We start from the raw sequence: 17,899 nt of genomic DNA on the forward strand, positions 1-17,899 counted from the left end.
GAGATTGAGTGATGATGTTTCTTCTTCATCTATCTCTTGTTCTTCTAGGACTTCAGCTCCCACACCACTGGCTGGCTAGAATGAAGCTCTTGAATATCTGCAAGAAGAAAGGCACAAGGATAGGGGTGCAGTAAGGGAACTGGGGAAAAGCAAGAGGTGAATGCCTACACCATCTCCAGCTAGTAAATCAGAAGAGACTGTGGGATGAGGGGGAAATGGGATGTGAGGAAGTGGATTGGGTAGGAACATACCGTCATCCTCTATGATTTCAGCCCTGCTGCTGGCCATGGCTTCAGTTGTGACTATCCCAATGGCTGTACTGTCTCCTCCGTGGGAGTGAGGGCATGCAGTCATACCTATCCCCTGCTGGTTAGGTACTGCTGCCTCAGATTATGGAACATCTTGTCCTGCAAGAGAGAGAGAAATATGTGTCAGTGAGTGTGGTGCAATGTGTTTGGGTGATATGCCTGTTACAGTTGGATAGCTGGCAGTGTGTGCAAGCTGTGAGATATGAGTGTGTGGCTTGCAGTAATGCTAAGTCAGTGAGGATGATGTGGGGCCAAGAATGTGAGGTATGAGTTTTGGTTGAGAGATTATTGGTAAGCGAATGAAGGGAGTGTGTGAGACTGTTACTTCATTTCGAAGAAAATGGGATGTGAAGATGCATTCACACACCTTGACCACTTGTGTGAAGTCTGTTATGACCAAGGTGGGAGGAGTGCACTGTCTTTTCTAGTCCCACTTCTCCGCAGGTCACACTATATATTTTTTAAAAAGTTGACCCAGTTACTGATTCGGTCAATCATATACTCTAGTCTTTATCCCAGAATAAAATACACCAACCAGGTTTCTTTAATAAACAACAAAGTTATCAGTTTATTATCAAACAAGACTTATCCAGTAATGAAGCAAAGCATTAACACACAGATTGAAATATGAAAGTTCCCTTTTTAAATCCCACATTGAAAAAAATACAGAAATTCTATCTGCAAAGCTCTGTTACAAAAAAAAAGACAAAAAAAGAAAAAGTTGTCCCTTTTGATCTGGCATCTGGGTATGCGGAGACTGATCATTGGAATCTCTGCAGAAGCAATTCATTCTGGAGATGTCAAGAAATCATCTGGTAGGCTTTCCAGGAGAAAAGTGGCATCAGGAGTTTCAGCCAACCCACACTTGAATTGCAGAGTTTTTCCAAAGACAGGAGGAAAGTGGAGCTGACACACTGGCCTTCTCAGGGTCTCTTAGAGAGGTGCAGGAAACATGAGCTGGGGTTTCTTTTTCCTTGGTAGGCAAAACACCAACTATCTTCAAAACTGTTCACACCCCAACTGAACCAACACAATATCTCAGAAGCGAAACTACAAACAGAAAGTCAACCTCCTGACTTCTATAATCTTTGACATGTGGCTTCTCTGGAAACATCTTCCCCAGGTCACCAAGGTTTCTGTTCTTTATTGAGCTTAAAGCACATGATTTCCAGCAAAGGTTGTTTTCAAACAACATCTCAGTGTCCTTTCAGTGAACTGTCAACAACAAGACAAAGTGCAACATTTATAATATCTTCAGCCTTCCAATGAAATCATCTCCACAATTTAAATACGAGTCCTCAAAAAAAAACTTAACAAAAAATATAGAAGCACCTTCATAACAGGTCATTAACTTCCTGTGGCACTGCATCCAGGTGTTCGGGGCTTGACTGCTGGCATTGACTGCTACAGCTATCAGCTCCCACTACCTTCTTTGTACCTGCCTGGAAGGCATCCTGGCCCCCTGAGGGAAGAGGACCTCTCTCTTCCTGTGTACCTCCTGCATCAAGGCCTTCAGTGCTGCATTGGCAAATCTTGGGCATGCTGTCAGGTCTGTTGTGCAATTTTTCATGGTTCTTCCTGCTCATTAACGTCTCTCTCACCACTTTCAGCCCCTGCTGCAGCCAGAACCCCTCCACAAGAATGCCTGCAGCCATGATTGAACCTCTTTGAGCCTTGCAGCTCCCTGAGACCAGCAAATCATTCAGCCTCTGATGGACCTCCGACCTCCCACCCAAAGGCTGCTTCTGAAATATTGCCATGCTCCCAACACAGCATTGAGCCTTTGCGCACCAGGAAAATACTATTAATGTCAGAAAATGGCCCTTGATTGAGGCCTTAATTACTTTGATTGCCTGTGCCTCTCTGCCGAGAAGGTTGTCGATTCCAGTGGCATTCCACCTCTGTGAAACTCACCCGGAGGTAAAATTGCATCGGGGAGCCAGCCTGAAGGGGTTTTCCACTACTTTCCCGGCACACCCCCACCCTACAAAGCCGCCACCATGGGGCCAGGAAGATTCTGTCCTTTGTATCGTGGACAACATTCTTCCTTCAAACAATAATACCAAAAACAAAATAACTGATTATTCATCTCAGTGCCATTTGCAAGAAGTCGCTATATCACACTTGTGTACATGACAACATTGCAAATGTAACGAATTCAATGCATCAAGATCAAGAGGTGTGATAACGTCTTTTATAAATACAAATCCTTTCTTTTAATGTGCACCTGGTAATATTGTGATACTGTTTAGGTTAATTTTGTATGGTCATGGTCAGTTGGAAAGGGAGAGCAGGAACGCTCTCCAAACACAATGTGGGCTTAAGCTACAACAAGTGACAGATTTGTTCCACTTCTCCAATACCACCTGTACTTTTGGCCTCGGCCTTATCCCAAAAACGACTGCTATGACTGAGAGGGGAAGGGATTTTTAGGGGAGAAACAAGACCATTAGTTCACCTAATCTGTACTAGCATTTTAGAAATGAAAAGCATGAAGATAGGTCAATAATTTCCAGTCCTTATATAACTGACATTATTTCACCCTTTGGCAGGAACTTTTACTGCCAGCTTAAAAGCTCTGGGTTTGCTAATTGTCATACCTGCTGATATATATATTATTGGCAGATTTTAAATAAAAACCTTAGAAATCACCTGTGGGACCTTTCCTTTTTGAATCAGAACAATATCACATGGTGCATTTACCTACCAAACCATATTTGGGCTTCCAACTTTGTTTGATGCAACTACTTACTCTAAGTGGTGGAACATACATACATAAGAACACATGAACTAGGAGCAGGAGTAGGCTATTCGGCCCCTTGAGCCTGCTCCGCCATGGACTGAACTCCACTTTCCTGCCTACCCCCGATACCCTTTGACTCCCTTGTTTGTCAAGAATTTGTCTATGTCTGCAGAGGTGATCAATGATTTCAAAAGGATGGGCACTTGAGGGAAATAACCTTGCAGGCCTATGGATATAGAGCAGTGGAATGGGATTGACTGGATTGCTTTACAGAGAGCCGGCATGGACTCAATGGGCTAAAAGGCCTCCTTCTGTGCCTTAATGACTCTATGACTTTAAGCGTTATTATGAAAGTGCTTCTATATTTTTGCTAAGTATATGTTTTTGAGGACTTATATTTAAATTGTGAAGATGGATTTATTGGAAGGCTGAAGATTTCATAGAAGCTTTACTTTGCTTTGTTGTTGGCATTGAAAGGACATTGAGATGTTGTTTAAAAACAGCCTTGCTGGAAGTCATGTGCTTTAAGCAATAAACAACAGAAACCTTGGTGACCTGGGGAAGATGTTTACAGAGAAGTGTCAGGTCAAGATTTATAGGGTCAGGAGGCTTGACTCTTGAGATATTGTTTTTGGTTTCGCTTTGGACCATGTGTTGGGGTGTGAACTGTTTTGGAGATAGTTGGAGAAAACGAGCTAAGACAGCAGCCATTAGCTCACCCTCTTCCATCTCTTTGAGAACTTCCTGAGAATCAGGTGTAAGAAATAGAGAAACTGATGCTGCATTTCTCCTGAAAAGCCTGCCAGAAACTCATGATGCCGCATTCCTCCTGGAAAGCCTGCTAAACTGATCCTCAATGTTGCCTGAAAAGAACTGCTCTAGAAAGATCCCAGTGATAGCCATCTACGCATATTTGGGATGCCAGACCAAAAAGGGACAACTGACATCTTGCCATATCTTCTCTTTTTTCTTCAAGAATAAGCAAGTATTTGGCCGAAGTATTCTTTGTCTTTTTTTTGTGACAGACCTCTGCAGAGAGAATTTCTGTATTTTTTCCACTTTGTGAGAGTGTAATTAGGAAATTTAAAAAGGGAACTTTAATTTCAATCTATGTGTTAATGCTTTGCTTCATTACTGGTTAAGTCTTATTTGATAATACACTGATAATTTTGTTGTTTATTAAAGAAACCTAGTTGGTGCATTTTATTCTGGGATAAAGATAGAGATAAAGATAAAGATTGACTGCATCAGTAACTGGGTAGACATTTTAAAAAATGTATGTTGTGACCTGTGGAGAAGTGGAACTAGAAAAGACAGTGCACTCCTCCCGCCTCAGTCGTAACAACGTTCGCATAGGATGGAAAGGCGCTGCATTTTCATGGTTGGCTTGCAGTCCCGCAGACGGCGTCAATTCCGGGAACCCGGAAATGGCCATGGCGGGACATCAGACGTGATCTGAGAACATCAGCTCTGTCTAATTACGGATGGCAGCCATGTTCCAACATCGGGAGGTCCGTTCAGCGCTGCCCATGGGTAGGGCCGCTAACCACCTTCACAGTGTAAGTGCTGCTGAGGAGCCAGCAGCAGGAGCAGCAATGGCATCATGGAGGAGCCTTCAGCAGGAGGAGGGCGGCTGCCATTACGGCAAGAGCTACATTAGCAGAGACATCAGTTTCCATGAAGTGGCTGCAATAGCATGCCTTCTGCTTGAGGAGACCGGAGCGATTTAATATAGGCAACTTAATAAAAGGCCTCAAATATTTTGCATCTCTGACCTCCTGCTGTGAATCAGTCTCTGCTCCATTTCAGGGCCTCTGACACTGCGGGGGAGCCTGTAAGTCTTCGGAATAATTTCAATCAATTTCCAAATAAGGGCTAATTGCCCTATTAGGTGCCCTAATTGGTGACCCACTGCTGCCACGCGGGTAGCCACCACTGTTGGGAGCCCCCCTCTGGGAAAAGCACACTGTGGCAAGAACATGTAGCAGAGCTGGCCCGATGCGAGTTCACCGAATTTTCCTTGCTCGCCGCCCCCACTGCCGCTCCCACCCCCATCACCACCTCCCCGTCCCTCCTCCTGTAGGTCTGGGAACATTCAGCCCAAGAGCTCCACAGCAACAATTAGCTTTTTCAAAAAAAAATGCATTTTGGAAGGACTAACGAGGCAAGGGAATATACAATGGATGGTAGGACCATTGGAAGTACAGAGGGTCAGAGGGACCTTGGTGTACTTGTCCATAGATCACTGAAAGCAGCAGCAGCACAGGTAGATAAAGTGGTTAGGAAGGCATATGGGATATTTGCCTTTATTAGCCAAGGCATAGAATATAAGAGCAGGGAGATTATGATAGAGCTGTATAAAACGCTAGTTAGGCCACAGCTGGAATACTGTGTACAGTTTTAGTCACCACACTATAGGAAGGATGTGATTGCACTGGAGAGGGTACAGAGGAGATTCACCAGGATGTTGCCTGGGCTGGAGCATTTCAGCTATGAAGAGAGACTGGGTAAACTAGGATTGTTTTCCTTAGAGTAGAGAAGACTGAGGGGGAACCTGATTGAGGTATACAAAATTATGAGGGGCATTGATAGGATAGATAAGAAGAAACTTTTTCCCTTAGTGGAGGGATCCATAACCAGGGGGCATAGATTTAAGGTAAGGGGCAAGAGGTTTGGAGGGTATTTGAGGAAAAATATTTTCACCCAGAGGGTGGTTGGAATCTGGAACACACTGCCTGAAGAGGTGGTAGAGGCAGTAATCCTCACAACATTTAAGAAGTATTTAGATGAGCACTTGAAACGCCATAGCATACAAGGCTATGGGCCAAATGCTGGAAAATGGGATTAGAATAGATAGGTGCTTGATGGCTGGCACAGACACCATGGGCCGAAGGGCCTGTTTCTGTGCAGTATAACTCTCTGACTCTATGACATTTCATTGACGGTCCCACAGGCCCAACACCTGCTCCGCTCATTGCTAACCAGTTTTGGCGAGGAAATCTAATAAGCATACAAGTAGCCTAAGCCTATTTTATACAATCCCATACACCATTTCAGTGGCACTTGTAATGCAGGCACTGATCGAGCACAGGACATTGCGCCCAAAGGTGGTTCTTTTTGCGCTTGTTTTCTGTCTGGAAAATGGGTGCTATGAGAGCCAATTTCTACCTTTACATCCTCTGCATGTCCCCTATCTACCATAAATAAAAGCAAAATACTGCGGATGCTGGAAATCTGAAATAAAAACAAGAAACGCTGGAAATACTCAGCAGGTCTGGCAGCATCCCCTATCTGCTGTGTCTGTTATTTCCTCAAAAAGGTTTGACAGTTGTCAGGCACAATCATCCCTTTTGATATCTATTCTGACTACTAATTATTTTATTTTTATCCGGATACCTCGTAATTTCATCTAAACCTTAGGTTAGGAAGTGGTACAGTTTGGTTAGTGCAGGGAGAGGAGTGTGTGACTGTGAGTCAGAGAGGTAAGGGGTTCCCAGGTGCAGTGCTGGAGGAACCTCGGCCTTTGCCCTTATCCTTTAGGTATGAGGTTCTTGCTGCCTATGCGGATGAGGGTAAAGTTTTCAGGGTGGATGAGCAAACTGACCTTGGCTCCCCGGTGCAGGAGGCCATTCAAGTGAAGGAAGTGAACAGGAATGTGGTAGCAGTAGGGAACAGTATAGTCTGGGGGAAAGATACTGTTCTCTGTAACTGCGACTGGGGGTTCTGACGGTTGTGTCGCCTGCAGAACCAGGATAAAGGACATCTCCTCGCAGCCAGAAAACACTTGGAGTGAGACGGAGAGGATCCAGTTGTGGTGCACGTGGGAAACAACAATCTAAGTATAACTAGGAATGATGATCTGCTGAGGAAGTTTGAGGAGCTAGGGTCAAAATTAAAACACAGAATGTCACGTGTAATGATCTCTGCAAATTGGCAAAGGGACAAACAGATTAGAAGGTTACTGCATGGCTGAAAGACGTTTTGATTCATGGGAGACTGGCAACAGCACTGGGGAAAAAGGGAGCTGTTCCATTGGGACGGGTTCCATTTAAACTGGGCTGGGACCAGTGTCCTAGCAAATCAAATAACTAGGACAGTAAATAATGCTTTAAACTAATGAGGTGAGCGGGAGGGGGTGGGGTGGGGTTTCGAGCGAGAGGTAAACTTAAAAGCAGAAAGATAAATGTCAAGGCTGTGGAGCAGAGTAGCAATTTGGATCGAAATTAGCAGAGTGGGTCAGGAAGGGACAGGAAGTTTAACAAAGGTAATAGGGGATTTGAGACTAAGGTGACATTGGGCAAACTTAGAAAAATGTTAATGCTAAAGGCACTATATCTGAAAGTGTGAAGCATTCACAAAATAGATGAATTAATAGAATAAATGGTTTGATCTAATAGCTATTACAGAGGTTTGATTGCAGAATGACCAAGGTTAGGAACTAAATATTCCAGGATACATGACTATTAGAAAAGATAGGCAAAATAGAAAAGGAGGAGTAAGGGGGTGGGCGGTGGGTGGGGTAGTCCTGATGATAAAGGACAGTAGAGAGAAAAGATCTTGGATTGGAAAATCAAGATGTAGAATTAGTTTAAGTGGAACTAAGGAACAGCAAGGGGCAGATAGGAGCAGTTTATAGCCCCCCTACCAGTAGTTGTAGTGTCAGGTAGAGGTGTATGTCAGTGTGGAGGATGCATTCATAGAATGTATTCAAGATAGTTTTCTTGATCAGTATGTCGAGAATCCAACGAGAGAACAGGTTATTTTAGCTCTAGTGCTGTGCAATGAGAAAGAGTTACTTAATAAGCTTGTAATAAAGGAGTCTTTGGGGAAGATTGATTATAATATGTTAGAATTTTATGTTGAACTGGGAATGATTTAGTTAAGTACAAAATTAGGGTCTTAAATCTGAACAAAGCAAATTACATAGGTATGAGGGTTGAGTTGGCTAAGGTAGATTGGAAAACTAGATTAAAAGATATTACAGCAGCTAAGCAATGACAAACATTTAAATAATTATTTCATAATTTGCAATGAATATACATTCCCTGAAGGAATAAAAACCCCATGGAAAAAGTGTTCTAACCATGACTAACATAAGAGTCAAAGATAGTATTAGATTAAAGGAAGTGGCTTATAATGTTGCCTATACGTGTAATACACCTGAGGATTGAGAGGATTTTAGAATTCAGAAAAGGATGACCAAGAAATTGATAAAGAAAGAGAAAAGTGAATCTGAGAGTAAACTAGCAAAAGACGTAAAAACAGATTTTTGAAGCTTCTATAGGTATGTAAAATGGAAGCGGTAAGAGGAAATAAATATGGGTCCCTTAGAAGTGAGACAGGAGAAATTATGGTGGGGAATAAGGAAATAGTACAGACATTAAGCACATGCTTTGTATCTGTCTTCATGGTAGAAGAAATATGAAACATTCCGAAAATAATGGAGAACCAAAAATCTAGCGAGAATGAGGAATTTAAAGCAATTAATATTGAGTATTGCTGAAAACAGAGACATCTTGTCGAAGCTTTTCGTCTTGCACTCATTAGGACAAATTGCGAGAATACCAATGTAAGGAAAAGCAACAAAATTTTACAGTACAAGAAGAGAGTGCTGATTGGTTGGCAGTTAGACTCTGATTTGTAGAGGTGTTGCCATGGAGAATGCACCAGTTTATGGTGACTGACTGTTAACTGCCAAGCTTTGTGTAAAATTTAAACCAGGCAGCTTGATTCCAATTAGTCAAGGCATTGCTATGAGGAATGAACTAGCGAATGGCTGTAACTTATTTTATTTAGCTGAAACAAGGCACAATGTGTGTACATGTTCTTTCTGTCTGCAAAGAACAGGGCCCTGTGTATTAATATATGTAGCTTTCAGTACGCACAAATGCACCACACTGCGAGCCCGACTGACAATCTTAAAGTGATTGTCAGTGTAATTCTTAGCACACTGAGGATGATTTTGCAAATGTTGTCCAATCGTCCAATGTTGGACACTGTGTTTTGAGTTTTGCAAGCTCAGGCTGGTTGAGTACAGTCTGTACCTTGCCCATTGCGAACAGCGGAAGGGACATGCTGTTCGATACGATCTCACAGTCTTTGGGACATACGGCCTGTATACCTAGCATCATACTGGTATTGATATTCATATACCACATTACTCATTTGTGTGATAGGCAGAATATCTTTTTGGCTTGACGGCAGCATCCTGTTAGTGGCGAACACTACACGTGTTGCTACTGCATTATAGCAGCCTGAAACAGCTAGCTTCACCTGTTGCTCAAATATTTGGGATACATTATCCTTCCAGAGTAATTGGAGGTAGACTGGGCACTTTTCAGGGCCAAAAATGATGGCCTGAGACCCGTTCATAAGTTTGTGTGATATACAGTGAGAAATTATCTGATCAGGGTAGTCATTGTCACACAGGATGCCTTTGATTCGCCCCATTTCAGCATCAAGCTTGTAATGTATCCCAAATATTTGAGCAACAGGTGAAACTGGCTGTTTCACGCTGCTACTATGCAGTAGCAACAAATGTGGTGCTCACCACTAACAGGATGCTGCCATCAAGCCAAAAAGCCTAACACACAAATGAGTAATGTGGTGTACGAATTTCAATGCCAGTGTGATGCTAGGTATATAGGCCATACATCCCAAAGACTGGCGGATCGTATTAAACAGCATGTCCCTTCCACTGTTCGCAACAGGCAAGGTACAGTAAAGCCTGGCTCGGGTATAAAATTAAAACCTGACCTGGGCCCGACCCGACCACAGCCAACTCAAACCATGCCCGAGCCCTTTAATTTTTTCCGCGTCCGACCCAACCCGACATGTTCCTTCTCATTCATCTGTTTCGACAGCAGGTTATTCCTGCAGCTGGAGTTGTGAGGAATCATGGGTGAGCCTGATATCGTGACTTTCCGGAAGCAGTGTCCAGCCCAACCCACCCCGAGCACGAATGCTGAACTCGGAATTTCAACTCGACTCGACCCAACCCGAACCCAACACATGTAGTCGGGTCTAGTCGGGTTCGGGCCAGGTAGCCAGGCTTTAAGGTACAGACAGTACCCAACCAGCCTGAGCTTGCAAAACTCAAAATGCAGTGTCCAACATTAGATGTGATTCCGTGATTGGACAACATTTGCAAAATAATCCTCAGTGTGCTAAGGATTACACTGGCAACCAATTTAAGATTATTGGTTGTGCTCGCAGTGTGGCGCATTTGCGTATACTGGAAGCTACATATAGTAATACACAGGGCCCTATTCTTTGCAGACAAAAAGAACATATACACATATTGCGCCTATTTCAGCTAAAGAAAAGTGACAGCCATTCGCTGGTTCATTCCTCAGGGCAATGTCTTGACCAATCAGAGTCCACTTGCCAACCAATCAGCACTCTCTTCTCATACAGTATAAATTTGTTGCTTTCCCTTACATTGGTATTCTTGCAATTTGTCCTGATGAGTGCAAGATGAAAAGCTTCAACAAAATGTCTCTGTTTATAACTCAAGTTCTGTACTACCAAACAACTATATGCAATTAATATCAGTAAAGAAATACTACTGGAGAAATTAATGGGACGAAAAGTCAACACATCTCGCGGACCTGATGGCTGACATCCTATAATTTAAAAAGAGGTAGCTAGTGAGATAGTGGATGCATTGGTTTTGATCTTCCAGAATTCCTTAGAATCTAAAACAGTCCCAGTGGACAGAAAGGTAACAAACACATCTCCGCTATTTAAGACAGGAGGGAGAGAGAAAGCAGAGAACGATAAGCCAGTTAGCCTGACCTGAGTTGTAGGCAAAAATGCGAGACTCTATTATTAGGGATGTGGTAACAGGTACTTAGAAAATCATATGATTGGGCAGAGTCAGCGTAGATTTATGAAAGAGAAATCATGTTTGACAAATCTATTCGAGGTTTTTGAAGATGTAACTAGCATGGTAGATAAGGGGGAAACCAGTGGATGTAGTGTATTTGGATTTTAAAAAGCATTCGATGAGTTGCCACACAAAATTAGGGCTCATGGATTGGGGGTAATATATTAACATGGATTGAGGATTGGTTACCGGACAGAAAAGAGAGAGTAGGAATAAACGGGTCATTTTTGGGTTGGCAGGCTGTTACTACTGGGGTACCAAAAGGATCAATCCTTGGGCCTCAACTATTTCCAATCTAAATCAATGACTTTGCTAAGGGAACTGAATGCAATGTATCCACATTTGCTGATGATATAAACTTAGGTGGGAAAGTAAGCTGTGAGGAGGATGCAAAGAGGTTGCAAAGGGATATGGACATGTTAAGTGAGTGGGCAAGAACATGGCAGATGGAATATGATGAGGGAAAGTATCTATTTCAATAGGAAAAATGGAAAAGCAGAATATTTTTTAAATGGTGAGATTGGGAAATGTTGGTATTCAGAGGGACCTGGGTATCCTTGTACATGAATCACAGGAAGTTAACATGCAGGTACAGCAAGCAATTAAGAAAGCAAATGGTATGTTATCCCTTATTACAAAGGGGTTGGAAAATAAGGGTAAAGGGGCTAGAAATTGATTTGTGCCATTTTCTGGGTGTGGGAGAATCGCAATTTGCAACCTGCCTGCGCCCCTTGCCATGGAGGTAAGCAAATACCAAATTTGGTGCTGCTTCCTCATTTACCTGATTGTAGATTGTAGAGGTGTATGCTGGCTGGCTGGCTGGCTGAGCAGTCAGCAGGGAACTGAGAAGCAGGTGATGCAGCCATCCCGCTTTTCTTGAAGGAGGTTGATCTGTCTTAAAGGAAAGCTGCACTGAATCACAGAAGACTGCTGTTGAATACTATTGCTACAATTTTGAAGATGGAAAATGGAACACCAGGGCAGAGAGAGGGCTCCCAGGTTCATGGATGCAGCACTGAAGGCATAGTCATGGAGATGGACAGGTGGAGAGACGCCAGGGGCCAGGAGGTCCCCAGAAGGGTTTGGGAGTGGGTGGTCATGGAGGTCAATTCCACATGTCTGGACCAGAAGATATGGCAACAGTGCCACAAGAAGTATAATGACCTCATGCGGATGGTCAACATCAACAAATGCATCTTCACATGACATACCCACCATACCACCAACCTCACATGCTGCTCAATGCACCACACCCCCATCACTCACCCAGCAGCACTCCCTGACACTCAGGATTCACTCCTAACATCCATTTACTCTACCTCATCCTCACACACTTACTAATGCTGCTAGCTTCACATACACATCTCACTGCTTCCACATACCTCCAGCTGTTCAGCTGTAGCAGGTACATCACTCAAACACAATGCAACACAATCAATGACATTCTTCCCTCTCTCTTGCAGGACAAGGTGGCTGACAGTCGAAGGGAACAGAGCAGGACCGGTGAGAGACAAAGATGCCTACATCTCCTGAGTCCAATGGAGGAGATGGTTCATTGCATCCATGAGGCTGGCTGTGACAGAGCCTATGGCATCTCATTCACTGAGAAGATTGAGGATGACAGTATATTCCTGCCTTATGCCCCTTCCCAGCTCCCAGATCACCCTCATCCTGCTATCTGGCATGATGAGCAAGCTGCAGATTATAAGAAATAGGAGCAGGAGTAGACTATGCTTTGCCCCCATTCCCCACCTCACCACATCCCAAACCTTCCCCTTTCCGTTTCCTGCTCTCAGATACCAGAGAACTGCCGACTGCCCAGCCATAGCAGCCCAAGGAAGAAGAAAGTACAGCAGCACAGCACTAAAGAGGCCCTGTCACTTGATCTGACACTTGCAGCCACCAGCTCAGATACTGGCACTGCATGTGCCTTGGAGGCAAATATAGAGTTGGGATCAGCACCTGGTGAGCCACTGGGCATGAGTGGGCTGCAGCCTGGCCTGGGTGCCACCAGTGGGAGAGGTCGTAGATGAGTTACTGCCACAGGGAACTCGGATAAGGACCTCAATGGGGCAGCATGCAGGAGAATGCTGATGAGGATGCACACCGAGATTCTGGGTGCATTGACTGGCCTGCCAAACAACCTTCTGAAACTGTCGAGGAGCATGGAGGAGTTTGGCTGCAACCTGGCAGAGGGCAGAGGGCATTGAACAGCGCTTACATTCTTCGCAGCCTCTGCTCCATCTCCCTGTTGCGTTGCAGACCAAAAGGCACTGCCACTACTGTCCCCACACCTGATGCAGCCTTTGTGTGAACAGGTCACCAAATCTTCTGTCCTACCTATGAGGAGGCAGCAACTTCTCGCCAAATACAGGAACTCACCACAATACCTCCAAAAACACTCCAGAGTACTTCCAGAGACTTTGCAATAGCAGAAGTTATTGTAAATTACCATACCTGCAATTTGGGTGTCTGGCCCTTTAGGTAACACTTGTGCTGGGGCCCTCTTGCAACTGAACGCTTGTTCTTTGGTGAGTGACAAGCAAATATGTTGAGTGGACTGGCGTGGGCCAAATTCACAAATAGAGTATGAAATCAGCCGGTAGGTCTGAGTGACATGCTGACAGTTCAGAGGCTTCTGGCATACGCAGCAGTGCTACAGATCCAAAGTTTATGACCAAGAAGTCTTAGTACTATTATACAGGATCTTGGTAACACCATACCAGGAGTACTGTGCACAGTTTTGGTCTCCGTATCTAAGGAAGGATATACTTGCCTGAGATGGTGTGCAACAAAGGTTCACTAGACTGATTCCTGGGGTGAAGGGATTGTCCTATGAAGAGAGATTGAATAGGCTATTCCTTAGTGTTTAGAAGAATGAAAGGTGATCTCATTGAAACATATAAAATTCTTAAGGGGCGTGATAGAGTTGATGTTGGGAGGATATTTTCCCTGGCTGGTGAGTCTAGAACTAGAGATCACAGTCTCTGAGTAAGAGATGAGAAATTTCTTCACTGAAAGAATCTTTGGAATTCTCTACCCCAGAGAGCTATGGGTGCTCAGTTGTTGAGTATATTCAAGATTTTTGGATACTAAGGAAATCAAGGGATATAGAAATGGTGCAGGAAGGTGGAGTTGAGGTAGAAGATCAGCTATGATCTTATGGAATGGTAGAGCAGGTTTGAAGGGCCAAATGTCCTCCTCCTGCTTCTGATGTTATTCTTATGTTATATCATTGATTAAAGACCCTGAGGCCTGGATTGTTCAGAAGTGGCAGCGGTCCCACTGCCGCGGCTGAAAGCGCACGAGTGACCACACTTCAGCAGGCAGCAGGACCCAGGGCTGCATTTTACATGTGGTAGCCAATTAAATGCTTGCTGTCAAGTTAAAGATGGCAAACCGCCCCAAGAGCTGCCGGCCCAATCAGCTGAGCAGTGCCACCGGGGTGCTGTCCAGTACGACAGTCTCACCAGTGCTGCACCCGGAGGACAAGGACACATTGATGGACATGCACCTTCAAAGTAAGTTAAGTGGGGTCTGAGGGTGCTGGGGCCAGTTAGACAGGCCCTGGCAAGGGGCAGGTGGGGTCGTTGAGGGCAGGCCAAAGAGTGCCCACAAAGGAGGCCTGCCCCCGCCCTGTAGCCTGCAGGGAGGCTGCCAGGGTTTACCTGGTGATCTCCCCACATGGCGGAGGACCCACCCATTGCTGGTAAAATGCCAGTGGAGGTGGGAAGAGGCCCTTAATTGGCCACTTAAGTGGCTCAATTAGGCTCTCAGCTGGAGGGCCATCTGCCACCTTTCCTGCTGCTGGCAAAATGGTATGGCAGCAGGAAGGTGGCGGGCACGCCACCTGCACCGTCCCATGCCATTCTGCCAGCCTTCCCTCCTCCGAGCCCGTCCCCAAAGGCCCCGTAAAATTCTGGCCTCTAAAAATGTTTCCTAAGATAGGTGTTTAGTTAACTGGCATCTAATAATTCAGATTAATTTGGTCTCACTTCTTTTATATGGGTGCCACTTTGGCCACTCCCCAGTTCTCTGGCACACATGCACACTCAATAGAGCCCTGAAGTATCATTTTTAACAGTTTGGCAATATCCTCCCTCATTTCCCTCAGGCAAAGAAAAAAATAGACAACCCTTGTACTCCATGAATAATGTTGAAATAGCCAAGGACGTTGCTGAGAGTGTCCCAGTAGTCTTAGTAGACTCAATGCTAAATAAGCTCAACCAATGTAGAGCAGCAATGAACAGATCCATTAAAATTTTACATTACATTGCCAACACTGCAGAATGTAAGTACGAGGAGGTAGAGATCAAAGTTATAGTTCTCTGGCCAGACCACAACTCGAATGCTGCATCCAGCTCTGGTCACCACGAAACAAGAGAGATATCCAAGGGCTAGAGGCAGAGAAAAGCAACAAGGTTGATTCCCCAGTGTCAAAGGTCTGAGTTATGGGGAAAGACTGCAGAGACTTGGAAAGGTTTATAAGGTGGTTAAGGATATAGAAAATGTTAACCCAGAATATTACTTACATATAATTGGTGGGAATAGTGCTCAGGGACACATTCAAATTACTAAATGGTAACTTTAGGATTGATATTAAGAAATCCTTCTTCACGCAAAGAATGATCAGCATGTGGAATAAACAGACAGAGTAGTGGAGGCAAAAAGCCTGGAATCACTTAAGAAAATGTTGGGTTTTACAATGGGGGCATGTTAGGAGCAATCAAGGAATAATCAAGATGGGCTGAATGGCCTTCCTGATCTGTAATTATCTTGTGATCTTATGATACTAATGAACAGGCATATTTGCACTTTTAAATGGCACAAAATCTAATAAAACAGGGCCATTGTTCATAGCTCCCTCATTGCAATAACAGCATTTGCTCTTTATTAATATGCCCATCACTATAATGCAGTTTTCATATAGTTTCCAATTAGAACACGGCTGTTAACTAGAAGGGAACTACTCACTTAATCTGTTTGCCATTATGCATTGTTTGTTTATATAACAATTTTACAAATCCAGATAATACTTATGTAAAGAAAATAGCACAGTTGGATGTCTTTTAATACTAATATAAACTGAAGAATCAAGGAAAGTCTTGAACAATGTTTGATTTTAAAAATGTTCCTAACTTTGAAGAATGTGTGATGGTAGGCATCAGTGATTTGTATATATAGGGTAAGCCTGTATTCAGTTAGATAAGAAGTACAGTTTACCTGTTGTGAAGCCTGTGCTGTTTTAATAATCCTTGTCAATCTTTCACTGTCTTGCTGAGCATACTACACACTCTGAGCCATGTAGATAACTCGGAAGGTATTTAAGATTAAGCCTTTGATTACTCCAACAGAACAAATTACCTTGCCTCTGGAAACTTGCCAGGCAGGTAGAACTGATTAACATACTTTGTTGCTTTTTCCATGAAGCAGAGGCAGTGAAGTTCAGTTAAAGTGATAAGATTCTTTTTGTAGAACCAAACAACCTCAGTCAAAGCTTACGATATTCTATGTAGCCTATTGTGACTTTTGATAAACATTTCTGGATGAATTAAGACATATAGCATGAAATTAGGATCGGTAGCACCTGTTGTTTGGGAGCCGTTTGGAAATCAAAATGAAGTCCGCGGTTTGGGGCAGATTGCACCAGACGCCATATTGGTGAGCGCGTTAGCGTGTGCACAGTGAACGTCCGCCAGAAGTATACAGAGCAGGAAGATATGACGTCAATCAGCATGCCAGAGTTGTCATTTTGGATCCCAACACTTAACATGCTCTCTTAACCTCGCACAGCTGAACATGCATTCAGCAGCAGGAAAAACCCACCCCACCTCACCACCACCCCCCCAACCCCGACTGATGCCCCACAAGCACTACTTAAGGGGATCAACTACTTACAGTTTAGTTGCTGATTGACTTCTTCAGGTTGTTGCTTAAATTCCACAAGTCTTTGACAACTTTAAACAACTATAGAAAGCAGCAAAGTCCACAAGGAATGGTGTGGCAAGTGCTCAAGGCTTGTTCACAAAGCAGTTGTTCCAAAACATGGGTGCACTAGTAGGCATTCCCCTTGAAATACAGCATGACTGGAAGAATCAACAGAGGTCATACACAGCATAGCAAACTGCTGGAAGAGGGAGGAGGAGGAGCTCTCAGCAGGAGGCCATATCTACCCAGGCTGTTCACTGAGCAAATCTCCTGCCGGAACCTCAGTGAGGAACAATATGTGAGATGTCTGCACTTCAGTAAGGGCGTCCTCACTGAAATCTTCCACCTGCTGCAGCCACAACTGCACCTCACAGCAGGGCAAAGACTTCATTGCAATGGCTGTGAAGGTGACCATGACGATGTGTATGGCTCCTTCCAGGCTAGAGCTGGAGATATTTGTAACATCTTGCAGTTTGCCATACACTGACACTCTCAGTTCATTCAGAGCTACATTTCAATCTCTCTTGAAAGAGACAAGCAGGCAGAGTGAGTACGCGGCTTCACTATGATTGCTGGCTTCCCCATGGCACAGGATGCCATTGCCTGAATGCACATCGCATTGTGGGCACCACATATCAACTCTGCCCTAACAGAACAAAAAGGAATCCCACTCCCTCAATGTCCAGCTGGTGTGGGACCATGGGCAGTGAATCATGCAGGTCAATATCTGGTACCCTGGCAACAGTCATGATGCCTTAATTCTCCAACAGTCCACTGTGTCTTCTGCATTTGAGCCACCATTGCAAACCAAAGGTGGCTATTGGGTGATGAGGACTATCCGCTGACCACATAGCTGATGATTCTGGTGCACCACCACCTTCTCAAGGGCAATAAGGGATGGACAATAAATACTGGCCTTGCTAGTGATGCCCACATTCCATGAATGAATTAAAAATGCACACATTGGGAGCATTCACACAATGAGAGTCAGTTCTGATGAAAGATCATTGACCTTAAACGATAACTCTGTTT

Source organism: Heterodontus francisci, chromosome 2 (assembly GCF_036365525.1).
Source record: "Heterodontus francisci isolate sHetFra1 chromosome 2, sHetFra1.hap1, whole genome shotgun sequence".
NCBI classification, from domain to species: domain Eukaryota; kingdom Metazoa; phylum Chordata; class Chondrichthyes; order Heterodontiformes; family Heterodontidae; genus Heterodontus; species Heterodontus francisci.